Raw genomic sequence first — 23,286 nt, forward strand, 5'->3', positions numbered from 1 at the left:
GTGTGTGTGTACACTGGGAGCCAGGTTGGAAGTGGGAAGAGAAGGGGGTGATCTGTGGCCAGCCACCATTGCATTCAGTGAGTCTCAGGTAGCTCCTCATGGCCTGGAAAGGAATAAGCAAGGCACTTGAATCAGAATAAAGACCTAGCCTGTAACTCAGGAGTACTAGTTCTTTCCTCTCCCACTTTCAAGCTACTTTCTTTCTTTTCTGTCTGTTTTCATTATTTCTATGGCAAGTTTACTTACACAGAAATCTGGATGGGATGCTTTTGACACCTGGGGTCTCTTTAGTAGCTCTTCTGTACTTGGGAAAATGTCAGATACTTTGAGAAATAAATGCATTGCCCCAAACCGAAAACACTACCACTTTTATTCTGTAAAATAAAGGCATTCAAGGAAGGAGGCCTCCTCTATTCCCAGGAGGTCACAGGAATTGGGAGTGGCAAGAAGGAAGCTGCTAAACAGGCTCCAGATGCAGCTCTATCCAGGGGATGCCTCTTGCCTGGTCATTTGGGTGGCTGGGCTTGTCCCACCTCCCCTACTTCATGCCCTCCTCCCGGTCTGATCCTAGGCCCTCCCACCCCTAGGCCAGCCACAGGCCTCGCAGCAGACATCTGCGGGTCTGAGTTTCATATATCCAGCATGAAGTTCCCTCTCTCCCTCCCATTATGAATTCTGGGCTGTGGTCCTGCTTGCTCCTTGTGTGTCAGATTGAAGTTCTGATGCTGTCAGCCATGTCTGACCAATCAGCAAACAACACCACAGGATGAAATTTAAACAATGCAGATGCTCAGATACAGGGCTATGTTGCCTTGACCACGAAGGGAAAGCAGAGGTAAGGTCAGAGTCTCCCCAAAGTGGTCTATCCCGAGCCTGCCTGACTTGACACCTCTTGGGCTGCACTGTGCTGCTTTGACTTGTATGTTACCCATTTGCTTTGCACTACTTCTGTCTTCCCTGGCATTCACCAGGACTTTCATTTTAATTCGCTCTGCCCGGGTTACTTTACCACCTTCATCTGTTCACATCCTTTTCTCTTGGATTGGTGCTGACTGTCATTAGGAATGTTCCTGGATTGCCTCGAGGCCGAGGGTCCTTGGCAAGTGCCACCTTGTTCAGGTCTTTTGTGGGCAGACTTTGAGGAGTAGAGGACTGCTGAGGATCAGGGCAAATGGATGGAGTTAATAGGCCGTATTAATTTTCCCTCTGCAGGACAGTGGAATTTATCATTCCGTTACAATCACAGTTTTGTTTCTTACCATTGTGAGGTATTGAATTGTAAATTGAGCTTAAATCATCTTTTTTTCTCAGAAACGATTTACTTAGAAAAGATATGAATAGATACAACCTAAATGAGGATGAATCAGCTCATCTTCCAAGAGTTTTGGGGAGAAAAAAGGGAATTGATATCTGTCCCCCACCACAACCCCCTCCCCCGTTTTTTGTTTTGTTTTGTTTTTTTACAGTTTTTGGTGTTAGCTCACTAGATTAGTTTGCAAAGGAAGAATCTCATCATCATCCTCTTCTGTTTTAAGTGTTTAGTTGGCCCTTTTATAATTTAAAGTGTTTACATGGTTCTGTGCTCCCTAGGCCCATCTGGAAAATATTTAAACTTCATAAGATCTATAAGACTAAAATATCACATATAATGGGATTGGGAGAAGGAAGAAAAATTAGAGCCGTTGCGTGTGTTTAGAATAAGTTAGTTGTTTGTTCAGAAGCGGCTGCTGGAGGAATTGGAACAAATAGCTGTGTGCGGTGAACGGTTGGGTCCAGAGCTGTACATTTCACCACAGAATGAGCCTTGGTTTGTGAAACTGACATTCTGTTGTGACTTCTAAATCCAAACAAATCTCTGCAAATTTCTGCCCGATCGAGTTAATAAGAAAATATATACATGCAGAGGCGAGAGCCGTATGCTACTTGTACTTCTGTCAGTGTTGGTGGAAATAAGAGACGGATTTTACCTACTGTATTACATTCAACCAGCAATTGGCAGAACCCCCAGCTCAGCGGGTTTTCCTGACTTTTTTTTTCTGCTGTGAGAACAATGGGATGCAAAAAGAGCTTCAGAAAAAGAGAGAAGCAGATATGGGATTGGGGTCACTTTTCTTCTAATTGCCTTGTAATTGGGGAGTGGTTTCCACTTTCCCACTATCTCACTGGTGGGAGGGGAAGAAGACAGATGTGGCTTAGCGGTAACGAGCTTTCTCCAGGCCGGATGTGCTAAGGGACCGGGGGGGCCTTCCCTGCTCCGGGCCTGTGATCTGCTTCACACCTGTGCTCGTTTTCCCCCATGATCAATGACCTTGTATTAACCCAGAGTGACCTTTTCCCTTCGCCTGTTCTCTGGGACGAGCTCTTGGCTAGTGGACCCTCCTTTCTCTCTGATATACAGGTGGTTACTGGAGCCACGTACACTTGTTTTTCATGGTGCACTGTGCACTTAGCAGCCCGGCAAGACCTGCAATTTCATCCCTCTCAAGGGGCCAAGCAGGAGATTGGAAGGTGGGAGGGAGGAGGGTGCCGCGAGAGTGGTTGCTGTTTGCATGTGCTTTTCTATTTTGTGGCTCATATGGTATCAATTACCATTTGATGGCAACGCCAGGCCTGAGGCCCTTCGCATGTTTGTCCTGTGAGAAAGATCTAGAAGAACCGACATATGGTTTTGATTGCAACAATTGCAGGTTGATAGAATGAACGCAGGGGTGAGGTGGGTGGGTTTTCCTTCCGGCCCTTTCCACTCTGGGTTGCTAATGTGCTTCGCTTGTGGAACTGGTCTTTTCATCATCCAGTCCCTCCCCACTCACCCCTCCCCCACCCCCCAACTCCCTGCCACTTTGCGTTCCCTGCCCCTGCCTTCCAAATGACCGCCAGGAACATGTGGCCTGCATTAAGGACCTTCAATTAAAACAAACAAAAAATTGTCCACTCTTCTGTTCAATCCCAGAGCAGGTCAGTCCATCAAGATGGTCAGAAGTATACTATAGTTAAGAAACAAATGGTTGGCACAGGGGGCAGATTCCCACCAGAAGCTTGGGACATGTTTTAAAATGGCTATTAGTTCAGATTGTTAAACGTTGAAATGATGCTGAAAAATAGCAGCAATAGAAATTAATGTGGGGTGTGTGTGTGTGTGTGTGTGTGTGTCTCTGTGTGTGCGTATTTCATTGAAGATGGAATCTGTGCATCTGCTGAATAGGGACAGGAAGATGATGATGGTTAGGAGTTCTTTGAGGTTCCATCTTTCCGTACATCCCGGGCCATAAGACGATGGAGAAGCAAGTGAGGCATGTGTGTCTCTATGAGCATTTCCCTTCAGAAGGAAGATGTTGGAGACTCATCTCCCATACACAGTGACTTCTCTCTTACTAAATTTGTGATGGTAGGGGGTACTCCTCGTTACTGTGGCTCAGCAGGGATTGCATCTGTGAATATGCCAAGGCAGGGTCTACTATTGGGGAATGGAGAGAGGCAAAGAGGAGAAAAGAACATTGTAGACACTTTGAATGTTACCCAGCAACATTTTTTGTTTGTTTGTTTCAAAGTAACATCTTTCTATAATGCTTTCAAATTTACCTTTCTCATAATCTGTTCTAAGATGGGTAGCCCGTGAGGTTTTGAGTTTTTTCACTTCGGCTATTGCATTTCAAAATATTACTCACAATTAGGAATTTCTACAGTTTGAAACAATAATGTGGTATCTCATGAGTAAATGCTGCCATCAACGTCTTCCTTCTTTTAAACTGAAAACCAGCAAACCAGAACCAAAAAAAAAAAAAAGCAGAAACATGCCCCCCAAAAGCTTTTTTTTTTTTTTTTTTTTTTGAGATGGAGTCTCACTCTGTTGCCCAGGCTGGAGTGCAATGGCGTGATCTTGGCTCACTGCAGCCTCCACCTCCCAGGTTCAAGAGAGTCTCCTGTCTCAGCCTCCCGCGTAGCTGGGATTACAGGTGTACACCACCACACCCGGCTAATTTTTTGTATTTTTGGTAGAGACGAGGTTTTACCATGTTGACCAGGCTGGTTTCGAACTCCTGACCTCAAGTGATCCGCCCGCCTCGGCCTCCCAAAGTGCTAGGATTACAGGCGTGAGCCACCGCACCTGGCCAAGAAAAGTTTTTAAATGTGAGATGAATTATTACTTCTGACAGGCAGCTATTGAAACCTAATCACACTGTTTGACATGCTTCTTCGTATTTATTTTTATATTAGAGCTGATCTTTATCAAAAGGTAGTGAAAACTAAAAACTTAAATTATTGACCTAAATTGTAGGGAAATGTCTATCTGATCGACTCTAGAGAGAAAACCGACCATATCTTTACAATGGTTACTGAATGTGTATCTTCATAAGGCTAGATTGTTTTATCTTTGTTCAAGCTTTCCCCTTATGATGTAGAGATCGATGTATTAAATAATCATTTTTTAAAGAGTTTTGATGACAACTATATTTTGCTATTTCACGATCTTTATACAACGAGGTGTTTTCAGAGATATGTTTGAATTCAGAGCAACTGGCAGTTAATCGATTTGCTGTAGTCACATGTTTTAATGGTAGCTATTTGGTTATTTGCCTGATATTTAATGCACACATATATAACCTTAAATCATCATTCAGTGTGATGGCTTAAGATAACATTTCTGTTTCCTGCTCATGCCACTGTTAACTGTGTTTGAAGAGTGATGTACTGAGAAGTTTAATTTGCTGGGGTTTTTTTCTAAAAACATTGCTTTCCTGAAATATATAGTATAGGGGGCTCATAGCAAAAACGCCATAGTATATGGGTTGTGAGCCTGTCTTCGAACATGGTGGGTCACTTAACAGCAGCTGTGCTGGAGAGATATTTGATTTGAGAAGACTTTTTTGAATCTTCTCAGCCCTAACACCATTCTCGTTTTGAAATGGGAAAATGGAAAAGAGTTTTAGGGAATAGAGATATCTCAGCCTTGAAAGGAAGCATAGGTAGAAATCTTTCAGTTCTCACTCAGATTAACCAGCATTCCTAATCTGGCTCGCCTCACAGAGGACAAAGAGTCTGCTGGGAAATGTGGGTTTATATTTGTAGAGACATACTACAGAGGCATGAGATAGTGTTAGATACCGGCTAGATGCTTCGTGCCCAATATTAATTTGGTTTGCAGATTGAAATTTAGAAAAGCTTGCAGAGGAGCCAATCTTTTTTATATACAGCACCTTTAAAAAATAAAAGGTGTCCACTACTATTAAAATCCAGTCTTCTAAAATATTACTACATTCAATATAACTTACAAATGATCAAATTTAGGTAGACATCAATGATGTTAAAAGATAAAAGCCCTCCTACGTGTAATATATAGCGTCTTAGACCTTATTTCTTTAAAAAAGGATACCGCTTTTGCCAAAAATCTCAATGTAGGGATACTCAAACTAACTGTCCTTGGAAGTCCTAAAAATTGCTAGTGTTCTCTTCTTTTTTTGTTTGTTTTTGTTTTTTGTTTGTAGTTATTTGCAAGTGAAGAAATATTTATAAAATTATATTATAATTTGTAATGCGCACAAACAACTATCAGACCACACTTGAATCAGAGAGTTACATTTGTAAATTGAGGAAAGAGTATGCCAGCACAATGCCTAATGGAATGAAAAATTGTGCTTATTTTCATAGGACTCTCCTGGAGAGGGGCTACTTTCCTCTCTCTTAATACCCAGACCCCCTCCCTCTGCCCTGACAGCATGTTACAGAATGCATTCACTTAGTGTTTGAAGAGCTCACCACCTCCCTTTAAGATCTATTCTTGCTATTCATACATTGCAAATATGTACTTTTATATCCACAAGGAAGACATTACTAACTTCAAGAACGGCAGTGTCAATGAGGAGCAGGAAAATACAGTACGATACAAGCCTGCCAATGAAAGAATTATACTCAGACTTTATGTGCTCTAACTGTTAAACAAAATTTGAACCTTTGAGGAAAAAATATTGGGGATTCTGATGAGCTGGCTAGCTTGCTTGCCTTTTTTTTTTTTTTTTTTTTTTTTTCCTATTTGGAAATCATGGCTTCCCGATCCTAAGGGATTAAAAAAAAAAAAAAAAAAAAAAAAAAAAAAAAACCTCAAAGAAAAGACTCAACAGGCTTTCTGGACATCAAATAGTTCCTACAAAACAACATTCTGATGACTTGCATGTAAATAAATCAGAAACATATGAATTAAACTTCTCTCAAAATACATATGGGTTGAAAAATAGAGAGAAGTGCTGAGAAAATGTGTTTTGAGTTTTGCTGAGCCCATGACATTTGAAAAATAGTATGAGACATTGAACAAACACAAAGCATGGCTTGGCTCTCTCATTCCTAATATTAGCCTTCTAGTTCAACAGCAAATCAGTTTACCATGTGCCTAAATGTGAGCCACCTTGGTACACTCCCCCACACTTAATTATATGCAGTTTAAATTTTTTCAATTAGGAGCTCAAAAATAACATTGCATTTCAAGGAAATGCAAATCTTAGCATTTTCTTACCTGGTTTGTTCACCTCAGACCATTTTAGAAAACACCACAGATCATTTCACCTTAGGAGCAGTCACACTGATGTGACCCTCTTTGGTGTGGCTGGCATATAACAGAAGAAAAGTATCATTATTAAGAAACTGGCTCCAAAGACAATATTGCTATTAAATTGAAGTAAAAAACCACTGCAGATAAAACATGATGAAGATGAAGGATGCCCTCTCTTAGCCATATAGTGGAAGCCCGATCGTAGACTCTCACCCTTACACCATGACTCAAGTTCCTGCTCATTTTTACCCCTGAGCTCTGTGGACTTCTAAGCAGTGGAAGTTTTCATTCTCTCTCCTACATTGCACTCAAGAGAGCTAACATGAGGGATTCTAAGTGCTGGAATTCCTCTGCATCTGGCTTTAAGTACAGGAGCAGAACACAGGGAATTTAAGGAACAAAAATAGCCAGAGCTTCAGGCTTGTTCCACTGATGGTAAGTCATTGACACGCGCTTGGATGAAATCCTGTATCTGTTCTTTGGACTAGCACTATCACCTGAGATGATCAATTTTAGAGAGTTACAGAGAGGCAGTAGATTTCTTCTTTCCTATTTCAGGAGAAGTTATTTTGGTTGTTTAAAAAAAGAAAAAAAAAAACACTTTAATATACTTTTCCTAACTCCTTTACTCAGATGGTGGCAAGAAGTTTGACAGAATAAAGTAATTCAGCTAATATTTATCAAATGCCTACTATGAGTGAGGTGTTAGAATATAACTCTGAAAAAGACAAGCATGAGATAGGCAAACAGACTATTATAACCTAGACTGATAATGCATGGATTGGGGAGTACAGGCTCCTGAAGGTAGATACACAAAGGACAACTAGCCCACATTTAGCCTTAGAAGAAGTGAAGTGCAAGGATGAATGGGAATTAAGCTGGCAAAATGCAAGGGTTATAACTGGAAGCAGGGTTGAACATGGCATATCTGGTGACCCAGAAGTAGTTCAGAATGCCTGGAGCTTATGGTGCAAAAGGGTAACAGTAAAAGGTGAGACTGAAAAGATAAAATAGTGGCCTGATCAAAAAGCGACTTGAGATTTGATCATGAATGTGACGAGGAGCCTTTCAAATGGGTATGCCTGAGAAGTAATTGAATTTAAAAGTCCAGAGGGATAGGAGGACCTGGAAAACTTAGAGTCAGAGAAGCCAAGGGAAGCAGATCTAACCAGAAGGAGGAAATTGTCAACAGTGTCAAATGTTGCTGAGAGATAAAAGTGACATTTGGCTGCAGCATCCAGGAGGTCTTGAGCAGTTTCATGGAAGTAGTGGATGTGGAATGAAGCTAAAGAATTGGAGAACAGGCATTGCAAGATAATTTTCCATCATCATTGTCATCATCATCCTCCTCATCACCGGAAAATGAGCATCAAGTATCTTATCTACCAGACATAGGGAGTGACCAAGTAAAGAATGACATACCTGCAGCCTGGGAGATTTCAGAAAACAGATCATAAATATAAAACAGAAGACAGCAACACACGGTGCACCACATGCAAAGGGCAAAATGAGCAGTGTAGGCCAGTGGGATGAAGAACAGGAAGAACTAGGGGGCAGGTGAAATGGAAGAGTTTTTCAAGCAGTCATTGCAGGTTGAGGTTTGCATTCTGTGTTGTGCCTCCTTATAAGTCAATCCAACCTGTTTTTGATGCTCCATCCAGCGGAAGTAGGAAGCACCATCAAAGATGATGCATAGTCTTTACTTGCCTGTGACTTCTGATTACGTTTCTGAATTTTGGGAAGAAGATTAAAGTCATAAACTGATTCTTGGTTTGTTATCATTTCTTGCAACTGTTATTTTAAAAATCTGGACACAGGCCAAGGCGGGAGGATTCTCTGAGGCCAGCAGTTTGAGACCAGCCTGGGCAACATAGTGAGACCCTGTCCCTACAATAATAAAAGTAAAATAAAAATAAAATCTGGATGCAGAAAGTGAGGTACAGATATCACAAATATAGCAACTCCAAGATATTCGTAAATTCTACATGGATGAGCTTCTTGAGAAATTCTGCACATCCAATGCGGGACAGCTGTGGAATTGCGGCATTGATACCTTTCACATCTGGGTCATCTCCATATGATATCTTCTTCCTGGTACAAGGCCGGAAGTTCACCCCATGCACGACACCTATGGAAGCCACTCATGATTCAGAGGACAGTTTTTCTGAAAAAGGGTGCATGATGTATACTTTCCTTCAACCCTAAAATTCTGCTGCATGAACTTTGTAAGTTAAGGGAAGGACTGGTTCTCTTCTGCTTTGGCTGTCTTCCTTGTTTCCTATTTATTGGGTACCTGCTTTGGGCAACCCATTGTGTTGGAGGTGCTCTAAACCACAATCTTTGCTCCTAAGGAGCCCATAGTATTTATCGGGGGATATGACCTGGATAATTCACATAAGATACGAATTTCTTTCTTTTTTTTTTTTTTGAGACAGATTCTCACTCTGTCGCCCAGGCTGGAGTGCAGTGGTGCAATCTCAGCTCACTGCAACCTCCGTCTCCGGGGATCAAGCAATCCTAATGCCTCAGCCACCGAGTAGCTGGGATTACAGGCGCCCACCACAACACTCAGCTAATTTTTGTATTTTTAGTAGAGATGGAGTTTCACCATGTTGGCCAGGCTGGTGTTGAACTCCTGACCTCAAGTGATCCGCTCACCTCGGCCTCCCAAAGTCCTGGGATTACAGGCGTGAACCACTACACCTGGCCAAGATATGAATTTCTTTAAAAAAAAAAAAAGTCATTGGAAAGTTTAGAAGATTAAATATATTTAATGAAAATTGAGCTCATTCTTCCCTAATATTTGTTCCGTATTCCCCTCCATATTATACTGTTAGTACACAATCCTGTTTGGACTTACTGGAAAAAAGAGCTGAATAGCTTATCCATATGTCAAGAAACTTTCAGTTTAAGAACACTGAGGTTCATCAACATCAAAAAATATTTTCAGCATCATTAAGGTGCTGGACATGCTCTACAAATTAAATACCGTAGGGCCCCTACTATTTCAGTGTTTTCTCAGTGTCTTGTTGCAGTGGCAAATGCTATGAACTACATTTTTCAAATAAATATTGAAGATTGAGAAAGAGATTGAGAGACCTCCATCTATTAATGATGGAACCAAATCTAGAAAGATGTCTTCTGCTCTGTAGAGCACATTAGGGATCATTATTTATAGCCAGTTGACTCTCTTAAGACATTTTGGCAATGAGGGAAAAATCGTAGGTTCATTTTCTCGGTAGAATGAAGAACATTGAGTTTGCTAACAAAGAGAACATGAGTGACTTTGCTAAGAGAGCGTTTTTATTTCAGCGAAAAGGCAGCCTCCTCTCCTAATAATAGCTACATTATTTACCTAAATGTTCCATGTAGCAACTGATAACAAGACTTACTGCTTAAGAAATTTGGCCGTCATCTTGTCCTCTCTACTAGAATTCCATCTCCCTACAGATGGGCCCTTGCTGATATTTTTTTCTGAAGGACAACATGTAAGTTAAGGGCCTGCTACTATGTGTTATTTTGTTTTTTTAATTGAGGTGAAAGTCACATAATGTAAAATTAACCACTTTGAAGTAAACCATTCAGTAATATCTAGCACATTCACAATGTTGAGCAATCACTACATCTGTCTCATTCCAAAACATTTTCCTCAGCCCAGAAGGAAACTGTACCCATTAAGCAGTTCCTTCCCATCCCCCTACTTCTATGCTTTATAAGCCTTTAATTTTGATGTTATATACACACACAGGCATACACACACATACACGCTAAAAATACACACACATATGTATGTATGTATAATGTGTGTAAATAATGTGTAAATATAGATGCATAATGTGTATAAACGGATGTGTGTATGTGTATATACATGTATGTATACATATATGTGTATATACATATGCATATACATATATACATACATATACATACATATTTGTGTGTGTATATATACACGCACATATTCATTTATGTCTATTTATAGATTAGGAAGTTCCAGACATAGGACCTAATATTTCCTAATTATGTAAACAAAGAACTATCTATTTTAATGAATGTTTCTCTGCCAGGAAAAAGAAAAATAGGAAACATTCCTTGCTTCTTTTAACCTTTCTGTATATTTCTCTTAAATTCTCACTAGATGCTAATTTATCAAGGAAGACAAAGAAGACAGAAATCTTTTTTAGATTTTACATGACGGAGCCTTTTGTTGTGTAAAACTGCTGCTCTTCTTGTAAAGACATTTTCTCAATTTCATCAACACTGAGAATTTTAAACTGCTTCTCTTAATTTTAAGCAGTCATCTGGGTTTTACATTTCTGTTTTTGAAAATCCAAAATTATTGAACAAAGTAATTTAATTAACAAAGTTTACATTTCTTGGAAAGAATTATGAAAGGGTCATTCTTACTATAATTTTTATTGTTAAAGAAATTGCTGTTGTTCACATTTATTTATGCCCTCCTCATTCCGGAAGAATATTTGAGGTAGCCAGTAGCACATTTTTTTGAATTAAGAAAAAATTCGATCAAATGAAAACATACCTAAAATTTTAGAGAAAGCCAACTCAATTATGTTTTAAATATGCCTGAAGTCATGAACTAATTATTGTTGATCATTTATTCTTCTGGTCCTATTTCAGGAATATTATTGCCCTTCTTAATCTTTCGCCTCCTTTAAGAAATATTTTTGAATAACCCTATAGGATAACTTCCTTTACATTTCTTTAGCACATATGGTTTGTACAAAAGACGACTCACTTTATCACATTTTCTAGTTGCTCGTTGTACATCATAAATTTCCCAACTAGTTCCTAGTGAAAATTCTGCCCTTCTAATTTTTTGTATGTAATTTACCAAAGCACCTAGCCTTGTGCTAGCTAAAAGCTCCGCTCTGAGTTAAGTTAGTGAAATATTGCTGGTTGATTTCACCTAAAAGTTTGCCCTGGGCATGAGGGAAGAGGGTGGGCATTTGAATGGGTAACAGACAGAGAAGCATCTGATTGGACATAGATGTTGACAACTTGCATACTTACTTTTTTCATTTCAATCTGTGCCACAGAGTCATACATTTGGTAATTATTTCATGCTTTTGTTTTCAGTTGAAAGTAGTTAGGGCCGTATGTTTTGACAGAAAAAAGATAATTCATACTTTTTTTCAGCTTTATGAAAGGGAAGATGGGGTAACAATTTTACAGTGTACCATGGCAGTGATTCCTGTTCAAAACGTTACCAGATTGGAAACTCACTGTTCATAACAATTCTCTTGGTAAGCAGAAGATGAAGGCATCTGTTTAAAGCACCCAGAGTTAAGTTTGATGCTTCAAAGCACAGCAGCATTCATTTATAACTCTACTTAGCACTATTAGATATCTTTAACAAATACGAGAAGTTGTCCACCAGATTCCTTAGACAGTAGGTGATTTGGGAGGATATTCTGATCAAGTGCTAACTTCTGACTGAGGATTTCGAGTGAAAAGACCTAGGTTATAACCCCATTCCTGCCCTTACTCTGTCATGTGACTCATGGCAAAAGGAAAGCACTTAACCCACTCCAAGCTTATGTTCCCGAATGTATAAGATGGGTAGCGTGGTTGACCGCTTGGATAGATAATCCATCTCAAAATGAGGATTAAAGAAGATAATGGATGAGAAAAGTCCTTTTGATTTAAAATACTATGAAGATAGGAACTTTTAATAATGACTAATGGTAGAATTTTGTCAAATTTCCTTTACATAATTAAATTCAAGATCAAGGAATATATCTAGAGAAGTACCCGTGTATTTTCTTTTGTGAAATGTTTCTTTGAGTATTATTATTATCATTTTATGTCTGTTAAAATCTTGGCCTCACTGTCTTTTCATTGCTTGAATGTCGACTCTTCAAAGTGTGACTTTCTGCTTGTGTCTCATGCAACTTTCTTCCTGACTGCTCTTGCTTCCTGGGAAGGAATAAGTACTTAAGAATGATGGCTTTTTGGCTGTCTGTGCTTATTAGGTACAAACACAGCACTAAAGACATTCGGGACTGCAGAAATAAGAAGAGCGCCTTTAGGGTTGTGTGCAAAAGGTCAAACTATAATGTAGTTAGCATTTTTCTTTGTACTGCTTTCCCTTCTTTTAACACCCTCTCAGTACCCTCATACCTTCTCTGCTTTCCAAAAATGCTTTCTAAAAATTGATTATTGGAAAAAGATCTGAGACCTCATTGAACTGAAGTGTAATTACTGCTAACGAACTGTGACAGCATTTCCCAAAGACAGGGAGTGATTGGAGATGTGATGAAAAGTGGGTTTGTGACTGTGGAAACTCTTCCAGGGATGTAGGCTTTTACCCCTCTTGGTAATATACCTTGACAAAAGTCTGCAGCAATGAAATTAACTTGTTCACTCCAATCGCATCTAAATTTATTTGAGCTTAAGTCCTTTCTTAAGCATGTCAGCTTTAGGCTTCAGGCATCAACCTGTGGACTAGAGTTCAAAGGGAAAGGGTGGGGAATGGTGCTCTTAAAATCTTTAGGACCATTATAGGTAATTCCATTTTCTAAAGAAAGCTCAGCCCTAAACACATTAGAGAAGTGGAATGCACTAAAGTCTATTTTGGCAGAACCAATGAATGTTTATCTTTCTCTGTGTTATGATGTTATTCTTAGTTTGACGTGTATCTCGTGTGTGGTGTGTTTATTCATTCATGCATGCATGCACTTAGTAAAGTTTTGAACCTATTCTGTGCCAGGCATTACATGCACATACACATTTGCCCAAGCACACCTGCACTTTTTTTTTTTTTTTTTTTTTTAAGGTAATGCTGTTTTTACCTTATTGTTTCTGTAACTGGCTATCCTTAGCAGGCCTTCTTAGTGTACAATAGGGTATAGAAGAAATAACAATCAACATTGGAGTAAACTTAAAATTAATTTCTGTCTTTATTGTAAAGTCATAGAATTTGTTTTCATCTGGAAGACGTGGTGCCCTCATTTAATGGATAAAACAGTGCTTTCAGAGGTCACAAAGCTATTTTTTGGCAGATATAACCAAATCTATTTTGATGTTCCAACACCTCCTAATGAAACAGTAGTCATCATCTAAAACAAAAAGCAATTGGTTGCTAAAGGGGGAGAAAGTGTTGAGATGGGAGATGATCTATTAGACATAATTGACAATCATGAATTTGATATGATAGGTGTAAACAGAGATAAAAATAATTTAGTCACATCTGTTTAAGATTTAAGATAACCAGAAGCAATAATGGTTAATTGAAATAATATATCAGGTTCTCCTTAACATTACCTTGACTTTCTTCACATGCACATCAGTGCATTTGGTAAATAAAAGTTTGGAAACAACTTAGTTAGGTGTTTAGAACATATTAGAGTTGTGATGTGCTTAGCATCCGCAGTCTTTTATCTGTGCCAACCCTGAGCCTGGTAATGAAGCCAACTCCCACATGAATAAGTAACATAAGGAGTGTAACCAGGAAGAAGTCAGGGTTTCACCTGGACCAAATTTTAAGCAATTAAGTGTTTCAAGAGATCTTTAGCCAGGTGTAACTTAATCAGTTTAAGGCACTCTCAGCTAGGGCCAAGGTACTCATCATGTTGGCAGTGGGCATTCCTCTGATACACCATGTTGAAAGTAATAGGAAACACAGAATGTTGCTCAGTTATTGCCAAGAGCAAGAGAAATGCAGGTGTAAAAATAAAAAGAAGTGTTTGGAGCCAGAGGCTAGTACGCATAGACAAGACTGTATTCATACTTCACTTTAATACTTCAGATAATAATCTGGTGGTTTTTAATCAGTTGAGTTTAGTGTGCTGGTATCTAGTCATGGGTCTGGTTTCACCACTAAACCCTAGTGTAACTCTCAGCCAATTACTTCACCTCTCTCCATCTCTAGTAGTATTCAACAAGTGTTTTAATACCTGTTGCATCTGAGCTCAACTTCATGTCTGGAAGACAGATGAATGGTCCTGCTTCTTGCGGTAACACACAAGAACCTCCTTTGTGCTGCCCTGACTGAGATGACCTTGTGTTCTTCTCTATGGGCAAAACAGCTCTGGGCTGCTAAATGGCCAGGCAGTATAGGGGACCTAGGACTCTACAAAGCTGGGTTGTGGTAGGAGTCCATGAGCACCACGGAGAGAATTCTTAGTTACCAGGAGATACTGTTGTAGTATTTAAAAACTCAGACTCCAAAACAAGACTACATGGTTTTGAATCTTAGTTTTGCCAGTTTATTAGCTGCCTGACTTTAAGCAAGTTGCTTAACCTCTCTGTGCCTCAGATCCCTTAGCCACAAAATTGGGATGATAATGAAACAAAAGGGTTTGTATGTAAGCAAAATGAGTGTATGTACAGTTTGGCTGCAATACAGCTGATGGGTGTAAACGATATAAATAATGACTTCTTTTCTGAAAATGACTTATTTTCTGTTTTTCTCATTGGTGATCCCTGCATATGTCACTGGGATGGCTGCAGGAATTCAGTAGGATAATGGGGAAAATAGCTTAAATCTCAAATGTTCTATAGCTATAACATCACTATGATGTCATAGCAGAGTGAGCCCACTGACATCTCTCCTGGAAGTTTTGCTGCCTCAGAGTTGGAATAATAACTCACTGAAAATACTTCCAAAATAATGAGCCACTCTGCAGATTTAATTTGTCATATTATTCTTTCTAATTATTAGTGGTTCGGTCTTAAATTCTTTTGTTTTAATTGAAGCAGTGTTTTTTCCCCCTTGGAAATTTCTATACATGTCAAAGGCTACTGACTCATTTTTGTTTAGAGTTTGAAATTCAATTTGAAAAATATACTGCAGCCAGCTATATGAAAAACGTAAGCGAATATTGTTGACTTTTGATTGAAGAGAAGAAATTACAAGGCAGGGCTGCCTAGCCACGAAGAACGCCAGGGTTTCGTGCTTTGCACACAGAAGGCACACACTTAAATCGGCACAGCTCACTTTTTTTTTTACTGTGCCTTTGCTGAGCTTGCTGCAGGCTGAGTGCACTGGTAGAGAAATGCAGGGCTGTGTTCTGGCCATCCCTGCCTGCTCAGGCCTTTCCTGCTCCTTTGTGGATCGCCCAGGTCCCTGCTGCTTCCTGGTGCCGTCTCCTGGATCCTCTTGATGTTTTTCCATTCTGTAATTTGATTGACAGTTACAAACAAGGAAGGAGCTTGAAATTCTTACCGTTTTGCGACTTCCTAAAACGGGAAAGGAAATTTGGTGGATGAGAAGGGAAAAACACCTCTTGGCTGAAATTCACTTACAGGATTTAGCCTCAGGTTTAATGTGCTCATGAATGAATAATGACTCAGCTGATATTTAGAAGCTGAGAAAATTATATGATTTTTGTGGTGGGGTGTATAGATATGGATGTATATTTGAAGTGATTTGTGTTCTAAATATAGTAAGATGCTCAGGGAATTTCTTTTTGGGGAAATATGTATATTCTTTTTCGTAGGTTTTTGTGGTGCGTCCTGGTAGAGGGAAGATGGGTCATTGCTCAGTTAGTAAAAATAAAATATGAAAATCATACATATAAATGGTACATTTTACACTTTTTGATAGTTGTGAAATACTCTTTTTTTTAGACTACCAAAAAAGAGAATTTGAGGAGTAAAACTCTTCTTACCATGAATTATTTTGGGGCACTTAGAACTACTTGATTAATTCTTTTAAATACTCCAACTGATTTAGATGGAGTAAAAGTGTCACAATTTTAACAGCTTATACCGGTGAAATGTTTCCATTTATGAGAAATACCCTCCTATTTGTCAACATACTTAAGACATGTATGTGTTATTTCTAAGCACATTTCCTATTTATTTGACAATAGAAATCGCCCTTTAGCCATCACTTGGGCATGAAGGAGGATTCTTCTTCCTCCGTTAGTAAATATTCCTTGACTTGATAATACTGAAAATATGGGAGGTGAATGAGCTTAAATCCTGTGGTTTGGTTTGGTTTTTGGTTGTTTGCAGTCTTGGACTGTTCACCTGCACTGTCCTGTGCCTTTGAGTATGATTAACTGCCATTACACAACTCTACTTCTTGCATTTCTTGACTAATCTTTCATGCCGTTTGACTGCCCATTGGAATCTTTAAGTTAGCGACTTAGGAAAGATTTTAGGAAGGAGAATGCCAGGAAAACTGGCAGAGAAGTCAGGAACCTGGGCTCTGTCCAGGCCCTGGGGTAAGTCCTTTCACCTCTTCCTTTGACTCCTTTACAAAACGAAGTTGAACTCATTTGAGCTTTAAAAAGATGATGCCAAGAGGCAAGACAGAGGGCAGCAGATGTGAAAGTAACATGAAAGAGAAAGGAACGTCTGAAAAAAAAAAAGCTAGAAAAAGATTTTGACTAATAGTACTAAAAACAAAGAAAGAATATGGAATAGAGAGACCCAATTATACTGATAATTACAATTATCAGTATTGTAAACACTACAGCAAAAAAAAAAAGCTAAAAATATATTCAGCTTTTATTGTCCATAAAAAGTGATCACACCATGTCTAACTGTAATTTCTTTGTCAAAAACACTAGAGGCCAAGGTCTAAATTGCAGATTAAGAGTTTCTTCCTTTTACTTCTTACATATCCAGAAACCTGGGGTCATAGATACTCTTTCATGGTGTGTTGTTTGGCACAACTTGCAAGTATTTTGGCAGATGGTTAGAAAAAAAGACTTTAAGAAATATGCAATAGTACGAAGGACTCTAAATATAATAAATAAAGCTAAGATCTCAGTATCCTGCCATTCATTACAGTCAACATTTATTGAACAGCAGTTACATGCCTAGCAGGGATACCTAGAACTTGCCTCTCCCACTAGCACTCCAGAAGAGTTCCTGCTTTCCCAGCCTAAAGGAAGAGCAAGTCTTACATGAGTTAGGCTTACTGTGATAGCTGTCCTGACAGCGAGTGGCAAACATGGCCCAGTGCCTTCCTCTTGGATGAACATGGCTCTACACTGGGACTTCCCCAGTACACCTTTTTGTGGTGATGGGAAAGTCCTATGTTGGTGATGTTCAGTATGGTAACCAGTGACTGCATGTGCTGTTGAGAACTTGAAATATGGCTACTGTGACTGAGGAACAGAACATTTAATTTTACTTAACTTTGGTTGAGTTTGATTCAAATAACTACATATTACTAATGACTGCCAGTTGGACAGCAGCTTTCTAGACCCATTGTTAAAAATAATTATAAGTAATGAGTACCTCTTATGAGATAGAATTAATAATCCTATTTATTGAGTGCCCATGACAGATTAGGAATTATGCTTGACATATATTATCCCTAATCCTCACAACAATGGTTCATTTGACAAATAAGATAACTGAGGTTCTGAGAGATAAATTGCTTTGTTATGTCCTTGCAAGGAATTGTGAGAGCTGGAATTTGAACCTAATCGGTCAGACTCCAGAGCTGGGTGATTTCTAGTTTCCTGCCAAATCTGTATATGTACTGTCTGGAGGCTGTCTCCTCTGGGTACATCTTCTCCTTGTTTATGGGTTAGCTAGCAATGTCTTTATCTTGGTCACATAGGACAATTACAGGGTCCATCTTAACTCTTCTGAATATGGACGTATCACTGCACTGGAACCATTCATTTTTCTTACTGAGACCTATGTCCTTCAAAAAATATTAAGAGTTGAGGGTCCAACCCAGTTTCTTGAATAGTAAGCTAATCACCTACAAGTATGTTTTCCCAATAGACGCTGAGAGAAGCATCAAAGCATAAGGGTAGTTCTGTGGACATCAGTGGCACACAGTAAACTCTTGGCATTTGAGTGTTTAACTGTCGCAGTTGGGAATATTTCTGAACTTTCCCAAGGCCTGAGTTACTGAATGAGCCTAGCTAGTACTTTGGCGTCTGTGGCACAATTCTGCTTTGCTGTTTTCTGCTTTCCATGGAACATACAGTAACTCTCTTGAAGGGTCTGAAAGCCTCAATTACAATGTTTCAGTGATTCTGAACTGATTTTTCTTTGGAAATTATATATTCAGATGGTACTGGCAGAATCACGAAGGGGTAGTAATGTGGAGAAGTAGTAAAGGTCTACTGGGCAATCAGTTGGCTACCACCCAACCACATACGGCGATGTGATATGAAGCCGCTTTTCTTTATTCCCTCGGAGTTAAGGTTTCCCCTTCAGGAAGCAGCAGGTTACTTAACATGTACTTGATTTCACCATAACATGCATTATGACATTTTATTTTCTTTTTTCTTTTTTTTTTGAGATGGAATCTTGCCCTTTTGCCCAGGCTGGAGTGCAATGGCACGATCTCAGCTCACTGCAACCTCTGTCTCTCAGGTTCAAGCGATTCTCCTGCCTCAGTCTCCCGAGTAGCTGGGATTACAGGTGCCCGCCACCACACCTGGCTAATGTTTTTTTGTATCTTTAGTAGAGATGGGGTTTCACTATGTTGGCCAGGCTGGTCTCGAACTCCTGACCTCATGATCCGCCCCCTCAACCTCCCAAAATGCTGGGATTACATATGTAAGCCACCGCACCTGGCTGACATTTTGTTTTCTTAAAAGGTCATTATCAGACCCCACAAGACTATTTCTATAAACTATGACTCAAGTATAGCCTCGTGTTAGTAGCTTAAAATAGATTTTCTTTACCTTTTTTGCCCTTTAAAAGCGAGGAATTTTTTTTTTAATGGAAAGAACATAGACTTTGATGATCAGTTCACATCCTTGCTTTACCCCTGGAAAAATGTGTAACCTGGAAAGATAGCTTAACATTCCTAAGTCACATTTGTCCAAATAATAAAAACAATGGCAACAAGACTTCAACTAATGTCTGATGTTTTTTGTATGATTAATCTGTGCCAGGTTCCATTCCAGTTTCTTTACACACATTATACCATCTCATTCTCACAAGAACTTTGCATAGCAGGCATTGTCATTTCCACTTTACAGGCAGGAACCCGAAGACCAGAGTTAAAAGTAACTGGTTCAAAATTGCCTAGTTAATAAATGGTGGAACTCGCAGTCAGACCCAAGCTGGTTTGGGGCAATACACTTGACCTTCTTATGATATGTCAGCCTTGTGAAATAGGAAAGATATTATTAATAATATCCGCCTTGTGTGATCATTTTGAAGGTTAGATATAATGTGTGTGAAACTCCTGCCACCAAAGTTGTTCCACAAGAGGCCCTAAACGAATGAGTAATCATTATTACTTTAAAATGTCCATAAGTGAAACTGATATGCCAAGACCAGTAAAATTGAGAGCCTCATAAGGAAAAGAGTAGGAGGCATACCTTTGTTTCATTTTGTTTGTTGGTTTCTGTGCTTGCTTGTTGTTCTTTTCTGTTAGGCACAGGTTTCATTTAGAAAAAATTAAATTGTTTTTTCTTTGATGAGTGCAGAAAGAATAGTTGGAAACATTGAATGGAACAGCTAATGTACCATTGTAATACTTCTCAGATTACAAAAAAGAAAATTAAATCTGTAAAATGAAAACTTTTTTTACTTTTGTCAATTCAAAGTTGTGTTATCTAGAGAGTTTTGTTAAACTCAGGGTTTCTATATGTATGATTGTCTGCTAAATTCAGGATTATAAGAGAAGAGATAATGGCGCTAACTTTGCATATTAAATATACTATGTTACCAGTTTTCCATGAAGCTTTTACTCAACAAATAATTTACTAAAAGGGCTGTGACCTATGAGTTTCACCAAGTCTTTCCATTTCCAGTTTCGACAACAAAAGTTTCACACTTCTTTAGTTACTCTTGTGGGAGAAATCAGAATGCCAGCGATCACCTTGATCTAAGCATATTATTGGAGAAAAATTCAAGGATAGGTATTTGTTTCTTGTTAGATTTTCCTCATATTTCATCATTGGGGTCACTCCAATACATGGTACTAGAATTTGGGATTTTTATTTCATGTTAGATTGGACTCATTTTCTGGTGTTAGTCATTAAAAATAATTTCAACTCTTTGAAGAGATCTGGGATGTTTGTTATTATTCTATTGATTAAATGAAGCTATTTTATTTAACAATTGTGTTGTTAAACTTTCTATATACTTAGAATAATAATACCAAAAACTGAATGGATATGAGCTTTTCTTATTGAATTTAATGTCAATATCAAATACCTTATTGAAACCCATACTTTGAAAGCTTGATTGAGAAATTGGCAAAAGAGTTAACTGAAGTAAAAATAATGAAGCAGTTTACTGGTCATCCAGGTTATGAAAGATTAAACCATTAGAGATAAACTGAACTGTGAATATTATGATCATGGTGTTTTCGTAAATACCATCTATATCTCTGCCACCATTCTAAATAAAAGTACCCTGTCAAACGGTGAAAAGAGTAATGTTTCTTTGACCATTTCATTATTGAGTTTTCTTATATTTGAAATGTGGGAGGTTGAACTAAAATTCGTTGGTTCCCTTCTCTAAAAAGGTATAGTTATATGTGATATTTATTTATTTATATAAATAAAAATATAGAGATCTTACCTTGAAAATAACTTTTGAGATAAGAATGATAAAGTATCTAAATGGAAGATGAATAAAATTGTACCTGATTTGTAAATTATTATATAAAGAAAATGTATAAAATATGTAGAAATTGTCTATACAAAAAACTATAAACAGTGGTCCATTGCCTATTAACAAAGAGTTTCATCTTATCTAAAAAGTCTTGAATTGGCTACAACAGCAGAAGAATAGAAATTGCATGGTATAATATAACCTAAAAACATTTCAAGCCCATAGATACTCTTCTCCATGCAGCCAATATTTATGAACTTGGGGTAAGTGACCTACTCTTAGATATTTGAGCTTGATTATAATTCATAGTCAAGGTAGCCTCCTTGTAAATAACCAAAATTAACCAAAGATTTTTCCTTATCTTCCAAAAGCAATGCCAAGTAATTCTATCCAAATTGGAAAAAAAAAAAATTAGGTGTCATCAAATGGTGTTGACATAATGATATATATGTTTAAGGATAATGTAATAGAATATGCAATTAAAAGTACAGTATATAGAAAAAATAGATTTTGTTTTAAAACGTAAGGCGATTTAATAATATGGGTCACAGATTCCTTTCAGTTTTATAATAAATATATTGATTTCTGAAATTTGGGAATATTCCATAGTACACTTAGCTTATGCTTATGTTAATACTGAGGACAGATTGCTGTCAGCCTAATAGCATGTAGATATATTATAGTCACACTACAATCATTCTGTCAGTTTTCAATTTCCCCTTTTCCCGTGATGTTTCTTTCATCTTGTTAGCTTTCTCTCAAGACCTTCTCTAAATACCTTTAGTAGTAATTCACAAACTGTTTGTTAGTTAATAGTTCTCAAGAAAATTCTGAGATTTGGTTGATAGAACTTAGATTGTTGGTTTGTTTTTGGATTCCTAGCCAAAGTTTTATTCTTTGTTTCTTAAAAATACTCAAAAAAGTTTTTTTCCTTACTGTAAGCCCTCTGGAAATAGAAGCAAATCACCGTTTATACATTTAAAATGTGATGAAAATCACAAAATAAAGTCCAATGAAATATAGGGCTTATATCCATTAGTGCCTTAAGAAAAATCCCTGTTTTCTAAAGTGTGAGTGGGCTTTTCTGGTTTGTTTTTGTTTTTTTAAAGCTCCAGGACCTCCCAATTTTCAAGGGCACTTTGGGGCATGTGTAGCGTTTATTTGATGTATGGATGTAGATGCATATTTTCCCACATCTGTCTCTGTGGACCTATGCTTTGTGAAATCCTAAACCTTGTATTAATGCTTAGTTTATGATTCATGGTGTTCTGAGAGCAATTATATAATTTTTTCTTGGGGTGTTTATTCTGTGTGCACTGTAAAAAAAAATGAGAGTTATTTTTTGGTAACCCTGCACTTGCCTTTTTATTGATGAATTTCTTTTCCTTTTACTGTGACCTGTGAATATCACTGTAGGCTCACTGCCAATTTTGTGAGCTGCTGCCTGCTTCAAAATGGAGGCAGGAAGGTATCCATTTTCATCAAGAGGATGACAGTGTTTCAGTCTTTCTGACCATCTGGAGAGAGGAACTTTGAGAGCAAAAGAAAATGGGGATTTAAAAAAATTATATTTAGCAGAAAAGGCAAGGGGGAAAACCAATTGAAGTTAAACTATACCTTATGAATTTGTGCTTTTCTAATATGCTGTCCTGTTTAAAGAAAACATAAACAAGAAAATACACAGGCTATTTTTATAAAGAATTGATTTCCCAAGTCTCATGAGTATTAGTAAATGAATGTAAGTAAATTAGGTTTTTGGCACACTTTTTAAGTTTATTGTACACACAAATATAATAAGCACGAAAAAGGAGGGCTCCCTCCTCCCGCTTCCTTTGCATACGCTGATTGTTGGTGGTCTTATGTAGATCCAGGCTTTTAATGGCCTTTTTCATGCATCTCTGCAAAAAGCTGACACTGTGGGAATTTAATATTCTAAGATATATTTATCATTTTCTGTGGTTTGGATAGTTCATTTGTGTTCTCTGTCTCTCCCTCTGTCTCTCTCTCTCTCTCTCTCTCTCTCTCTCTCTCTCTCTCTCTCTGTCTGCTCCCCCCTCGCCTCCCTACCTCCTCTCTGTAAAAGTGAAATTTTTAATTGAAAGGTAGAGTTTTTACTCTACCATTTGAAGAGGTTTGATGCAGGTCTTTCTGTTTTTACCTTTTTTACATGCTTATGGACCATCTGTGTTTAGAAGAAAAAGAAAGAAGTGCTTAGACTCACAGGATTA

General features: G+C 38.2%; 1 protein-coding gene across 50 annotated transcripts in view; it reads left to right on the plus strand.

Annotated features, from left to right (window-relative positions):
* TCF4 (transcription factor 4) overlaps positions 1–23,286 on the plus strand; it is a 364,163-nt gene that overhangs the window by 288,126 nt on the left and 52,751 nt on the right. The gene's annotated exons all lie outside the window — the stretch shown is intronic.

This window comes from Macaca fascicularis, chromosome 18, assembly GCF_037993035.2.
Source record: "Macaca fascicularis isolate 582-1 chromosome 18, T2T-MFA8v1.1".
Taxonomy (NCBI): Eukaryota; Metazoa; Chordata; class Mammalia; order Primates; family Cercopithecidae; genus Macaca; species Macaca fascicularis.